The 7090-nt window shown below is 56.9% G+C and overlaps 1 protein-coding gene across 1 annotated transcript in view; it reads right to left on the bottom strand.

Annotated features, from left to right (window-relative positions):
* The window catches only part of LOC113216126 (sphingomyelin phosphodiesterase), a gene marked incomplete in the record, with an annotated part of 18675 nt that overhangs the window by 10574 nt on the left and 1011 nt on the right, over positions 1-7090 (bottom strand).

The raw sequence follows: 7090 nt of genomic DNA, 5'->3' as shown, positions 1-7090 counted from the left end.
GGGGGCGGCGCGGGGGCTGGTCGACCAGACACGTGCTGAGCATTGCGAAGAGCACGGTAAAACAGATAAACGGCGCGGGGCGGCGCGGGGGCGGCGCGGGGGCTGGTCGACCAGACACGTGCTGAGCATTGCGAAGAGCACGGTAAAACAGATAAACTGGTCGCGAACACGTCACGATGCAGCTGCACCGGGAAAAAAATGTTGTGGTTCAAGAAAAGAAATGCTACTATCTTTGGGTATAAAAAGACCACTGCAACGCCTGCACTGTAAAAAAAATAAATGGTGTGGAGTTTGGAACCAACAACGGCGTCCGATCCCTTCATTTGAGAAACTGTGAACGGAGTTCAGCGTACGGAGCTACCGTATACTGATTTTCGTGAATTTTGAAAATGTGAAGTACGTTGCCCCACTGGTAAACACCAGTAATGACGTTAGTGGTGTTCACTGTGGTTATTGTTTTCAGTGTACGAGGCCATCTTCCGTCCGACTGCGATGACAATAGCGTTAAGCTATCGCGGCAGAAGAGAGGCCAAGCAGAGAAGTGCGCTTGCGTTTCGCTATGTCACCCTAGAGCTGTGTGAGGTCGGCGGTTTTTTTAGACGAGCTCGGTAGGGTCGGCTAAGCGTGACCAGTTTCAAAATCTCTGAACGCGCGGAATATATTGTGAACGTACGTACGCAGCAGTGTGGCGGGTTTGCCTATCCTAGGAGCCATGGCATGGAGCCTTCCGGATGGAGCGAGTGAGCGAGTAGGCTTGCAGCCCTGACACCCGGTACACACACAACATGTCCACTTCTAAATCGTAAACATGGTACTGGCGAACTTGGGGAATTGCGTTTCAGTTCGGGTGACGGCTGGTCAGTCCGCGCGGGAGCCACACACAGAAAAGGGCGGTGACTGATGGGACCGCAACTCGCAGTGCTAACCGACAGTCCGGTCCCGACGGGATTAAAAGCATGTCCGGCATCTGCCTGTTTAGGTGGAAGTAGTGACACCAGTGACAGTCGCTGGGCGCTACGACCGCGGCACGCGAACGAAAATACAAGTGATGCTGGTCAGGCGTGCACTGAAAACAAAAGTGTGCTGGCATACACATGGTAGTAGTGTGCAACTCAATGCTATGGTGCACACACTTACAGGTGTTATTGAACAGTAAATTTGAAGTTGAACACTTCTAAGTATTCAACTTTACTGTTTGACACTTTTTTGTGTTCAGATTCAGATATCCGGTCAAACACTTGAAAGTGTGCCACGTAGTGCTGAGCACTTGCATGTGCTCGCCAGTTGCATATTTTATTTTATCAGCGTGTGAGGTTGCCCGCACTGCCCCGTGCTGCTCGTCGGCACACACCATGTCAGGTGTGAGCTGCGTTGCCCAGCAGACACGTCAGGTGTGAACGGGGGGAAGGGGGCTTCAGGGCCAGCTGCAGCTGCCGCCTTGGCGCCGCGTGTCTGTGCGCGGAGAGGACCCCGAGAGAGACAACACGGAGGTGCGCGGCGACGCAGGCGGCTGTGCACACGTCTGGCGCGCCGCGTGAAGGGCGATACGGCGTCCCAGTGAGTGCGTCGCGCGCGAGGGGGCGACGACTTGGGTGATCCAGAGATAATCCGACGGCAATCCAGAGGGTAATCGAAAGGTTGATCCGAAGGTGATTAATGGAATTAATCCAGGGTTAGTCCAAGGGCACTCGCCGAGTAACCCGAGGTAGTTCATTTATAGACAATCTCCAAGACTATCTCTACCAGATATTCCGTTGGCTTAGAACAAAAATACTGCACGAAATTAATATCTTTTCATACTTTGCACGTTTGTTCTAGGGTCCATTCTGAACGATTTGGCCCGATGAGGCATCCAAAGGAAAATCGTCCCCCCTCTCCCATCTCCTCCCCCAACTCTTGACCGGCCGGCGGCAGGGACGCCTTTTTTCCTTGGGACGCGCCGGCCACCGCCGCCGGCCTCCCGCCGGGGCTGCCACTGACCTGACCCCGAATCTGCCCTCCTGTTTTCTAAATATTTCAAGACACTTTCCTGGTGATATCGCTCGGCAGACGACGCGATAGTGGACATTGTCGGCTGACCCGCGCGCGCGCCGTCCCTATCGCCACGCACTAACACAGTGCCGCCCGGGGCGAGGCTGTCGCAAACCACGAGCGTCATCACCAATCAACCAAGTGGTGTGCAACTGCAAGTTGAATATACTTACAAGCGTAGATGCATACTTGCAAGTGTTGAACTAGGAAGCTGTGCACGTGCAAGTGTGCGACTCCGCTGTTCAACACTTTCCTTTGATTGAACGCTCGCTATGTGGGAAGTGATCAACAGGGGAGTTGGCAGCACACTTGCAATTTCACAGCAAAGGAGTCGAACACTTGCAAGTATTAAACTTGCAGTTGCACACTTACAAGTCTCAAGCAGTTGCATACTTACAAGTGTCAAGCAGTTGCACACTTACAAGTGTCAAGCAGTTGCACACTTACAAGTGTCAAGCAGTTGCACACTTACAAGTGTCAAGCAGTTGCACACTCACAAGTGTCAAGCAGTTGCACACTTGGTTTATCAGTAATGAGGCAGAGCGGCGAAGAGTGCACTGATGTGAGTCGTGGGTGGGCGACAGCGTTGGGACGTCACGACGGCACCGCCGGTACTTTGCGAGGGAGAGGCCGTACAAATAACAAGTGCCATCACACGTCCAGTGCGCAATGCGCACGAAGTACGTGCACCACGTGCAGCTCTTCCAACCCGCGGCACTAAACTTTTCTTCAGATGAGGAGGAGGCCGCCGCCGCCGTGAAGGAATGACCGCCGGAATAACAGTAGCATCCCCCGGCACCGCGGCGAGGTGATCTGCCGTGTGAGGGTCGTCTCCTCGGTCGGGGTCAGAGGGCGCTCCCTCACCCTCCGCGCCGCCGCGACCTGGCCGTGGCCGTCGCCGTCGGCTTTGGCCGGCGGCCCGCCCCGCCCCCGCAACGACTTCTCCCTTCCTCACTGAGAAACTTTTCTCCGCAGCGGCGCGGCGGCGGCGCTAAGGACCATCGAGAGCCCCGGCAGCGCACCAGCGCGCGTTCAGAGGGCCTAAGAGATTGGAAAAAGCGGAAAGAGGAAAAGCGGGGGAAGGGAAGTCCCTCATCGCTGTTCCCGGGCCACTCTTGCCCCGGCTCGGACGGACGATCGCAAGCCCCACGCCGCCCCGCCCCGCTCCACTGGAGGGGGCACCTGGGCCCGGGCGACTGCTGTTCGTCTGCCCCAGAGTGAGGAGGAGCGAGGGAACAATACGTTTGCACGTGTTTGGCAGCGGGAGCGTCTGGGGAGCACAAACAAACCCCGTTAGGTAATGCCGGGCCGCGTGGGACTGGAGGGACTCTCCCAAAAGTATTCGGGCATGTCATACACCTCAAACACTCCCACACGCTCCATTTAGCGTTGCGTGCGTTGCAGGCCTGCCCATTTCCCCGACACCCCGTCAGGCACCGTGGCCCCTGAGCGCCCAAGAGGAAATGCAAACCCGTACGACTGGGGTGTTCGCTTTGATAAACCCTTGGTGCACTGCCACTTCAGAGCAGTACTGTACTGCTTTGAAGCTGAATGCTGCACTGACTGAATCTGCTAAAGTGACTCGATGATCCGTCACCCCCCCCCCTTCCCCCTCCTTTACACCTGGGATACCAATCAGCCACCAGGTATTAGGGGTAGCGGTGTGACGGATAGCCCGTCGACTCTCTTTAACACATTCAGTGAAAACGTATCCCAGCAGTTAATTTTTTCCAAGAAACCTACGAATAGAAAGCTTTCTTTACTACGTAAACTTACAAGTACGCTTAGGTTTTGAAAAATAAGTCCGTAGACCGGCAGGCTGAAGGGATGCAGAATGTAGATAGGCTGATAGAGCATGCAATATTATTGTTTAACGTTGATAGAAAATTCCGACTTCGCAGTGTAAACACATTGTCCGTTGTTGCGCTACAAATTCAAACACCTTTCAAATAGTTCGAACGAAAAAAGTTGCAATCTCCATAACTTGTTCCTCACCTCAGTAACCACTGTCGCCAAGGTCTATTATTCACAGAACGTTGTTGCGACAGAAGGCCAGGACAGGGGGGAGTGTGGGCGGTGTGGGTACTCACTCACCCTCGGCAGCGGCCCTTCCGTCCCGTCCTGTCCTCACCCGTGGCTCACTAGCCGGGCGCCGGGCGGTGACTGCAGGCAATGCCGGAGAGTGAGGGGTGAGGGTGCGGGCGGGCCCGCGAGGGCGGGCGGCGTGAGGGGAAGAAGTCTGGGGCTGTCCAGCCCAGCGGACACTGATCCGTCATGGGCCGCCCCTTCCCTTCCCCCCAGCAGACACGCGAACCGGTAGTCCTGACGTCACCAAACGCCCGCCACTACGCTCACCACGCCTCCCCTCCCCTCCGCAAACTCGCGTGCACAAAAACTCTAGAGAGACCCTTTTGCCCCTGGCCTCCCTCACCAGGGTGATTATACACCAAACGGTACAGTAGTACGATCCGAAGTCAGGGGAAAGTGGAGAGAAATAAAAAAAAAAGTAGCAGCAGGGCCGCGGGAGGGCGGCTCGTTTTTGTACTGAAATGTTTTCTTTTCAGAACGTGGATGCCCCCCACAGCACTAGCGCCACTACTATATCGCTGTCGCCCGGACTTAACGAGGCAGCGCGCAACGAGAACTGCGCCGCTGCCAAGCAGACCGGAGTCACCTTCATTCCCCATTCCCATTATTTTCCATCATTTATATTTTCGTCTCACGACACAAACACACACACACACACACACACACACACAAAAAAAAACACGGATTAAAAAAAACAAACTTAACAAGCCTGCTGCGCGGTATGGCTTTGCGAGCAGTGTATAGCCATGCAGCCCTAAAGCGCGTGTCGCGTTGCGATCGAAACCCCCCGCGGAGCCTTAGTCCGGGGGTGCGAGGCGGTGCGCGAGGTGCCATAGCGCCGGCCTCTCTCGCTCGCACTCGCACGCCCCCCCCCCCCCCCGGGTCTATCTGAACACAGCGCCCAGCAGAGCTATCATTACCCCCCCGGGCTCGTTGACTGACGTAAAATGACTGACAATTGGTGCTGACCGCTCGCCAGGCCCGGCCCACCACGGGCAGCGCACGACACGGCAGGGTCAAACAATCACCTGCGCCGTGTGCCCCCGGGTCGTGCTGTTTGCCTTAGTGTTTCCTCAAATGTGTCGACCGCGAAGTTGTTTCGGCCGGCAGCGGCCGGCATCCTCGTCGTCGTCTTCGCCTTTCTCGTCGTCCCCACCGTCACCCTCGCCCTCACTGTCCTCATCATACCCGTCGCGGTCACCGTCCCCGCCGCCGCCCTCGACATCGTCGCTGTCCTCGACATCGTCACCGTCCTCGTCGTCCCCGCCGTCACCTTTGCCCACTCTGTCCTCATCATACCCGTCGTAGTCACCGTCCCCACCGGCGCCCTCGACATCATCGCCGTCCTCGTGCGTCACCCTTTGTCGCGCCCTCCTCGCCATTTTACTCGTCCAATTTGCCCGCGCCTCTCAATCATTTTTCGGCGACCGCGTCCGTCCCCCCGGAAGCCGTCACGCGCGTCCGTCTCTCCCGCCGCGGCGCGGTCCAGCAGCTCGAGTCGCGGTCGAGCGGAACGGAACGCAACGCAACGCCCGCGCATAGCATAGCGTAGCGTAGTCCGCGGCACGGCACACCAGCGCGGCCGCGGCGGCGGTGACGTTCCGCTGGACTTCCCTCCACGAGTGTTGTGCCCCGCGCGCGCAGCCGGTGCAGCTGCGGCTGAACCAGGTGGCGAGGTGTGTCACAGCTGCGCTCGCTCACAGAGAAGAGCTTCAGCTGTTGTAGTGTGTCGTGCGCACTCATTGCCTGCCCCTCCCCCCTCCCTCCCTCCTTCCGGTCAAACAGAGCTAGCCACGCTCGCCCCGCCGCCGCCGCCGCTATCGCCCGTTTGTCTTTGTTGAACATCTGCCCCTCTTTTTGGCTGCCGCGTGCTTCCCGGATCACTCCAATAACTGTTCATATCGACCCTCTCGTTGGTAGTAGCAGAAAAATGAAATGGTGTAAACAAACTACAGGTGTGTTTGGTCGATGAGGTGCAAACAACCATCATATCGATGGTTGGTACTGTCCGTTTCATGGTTGGGATATGCCCATCACCACCATATTTTCATATGGCCATCTCTCTATTTCTTTTTCTGCCGTAATTCCGACATAGAACACGCGAAATAAGCCCCAAGGCACTGTATACGCACGAACTTTTGAAACGTCATTGCACATACAAAACTGAATGCGACAATGCGTTAAAAAGCAACTGATTGTCTGGGTATGGAACAACCGGCATTATTCGTCGGGCCGCTCCGGGGCCGCGACTGTTTGGGGCAGTCGCGGACGCCACGCCACGCCACGCCATACCGCAGCCCACGTACAGTCTGATCTAATGATGTGCGTCTCCGCGAGGCGACGCTCTCTGCGGCGATACCTGTTGCAGCCCCGGGGGCGGCGGAGGAAGCTGGGCTCGAGGGGGAGGCGAGGGGGAGGCGAGGGGGAGGCGAGGGGGATGGCACACAGCGCCAGTCCCTCATCCATCAGTCCCTAGGGGACGGGGCGGCGGACGGCGCTGCAGCTGCCTCAGCTGCCTCAGCTGCCTCAGCTGCCTCAGCCACCTCCCAGGACCGCCGCGCACCCCATGCGAGAGCACGCACGCCCGGCCCACACACACTCACAGAAACATTCTATCCGATTCCATCACTTCCGCATGTGACGCAAAGCCTGTCGCTCGGCTTGTCATCCCAAATCCATTTTCCATTCAAAGGAAAACAATAAAGGTTTTTCTGTTGGGCATTTCATTATGCTTCTTTTTCTTTCTTTTTTTACCGGCGACTGTCCAGTTTTACATTTCTGCTTGCGTAAGTTGCGTGTTGCGTTTGCTGTGGTTGTGCTTCTTTTTTTTTCAGGGTGTAGCAGCATAATCTTACGCGTCTTTCTCTGGCAGCCCCCGGCGGTGCGACCCGGCGGTGCCACTCCCCGCCACTCGGCGCGCGCTTACAGTGCACGGCACTATATGCTACGCTTTGAGGGGCGGGGCGGGGCG

Source organism: Frankliniella occidentalis, unplaced genomic scaffold (genome assembly GCF_000697945.3).
Source record: "Frankliniella occidentalis isolate FOCC.00 unplaced genomic scaffold, Focc_3.1 Scaffold23, whole genome shotgun sequence".
NCBI classification, from domain to species: Eukaryota; Metazoa; Arthropoda; class Insecta; order Thysanoptera; family Thripidae; genus Frankliniella; species Frankliniella occidentalis.
Note: the sequence above shows the minus strand (reverse complement) of the source record. Positions and strands in the feature narration are given on the sequence as shown.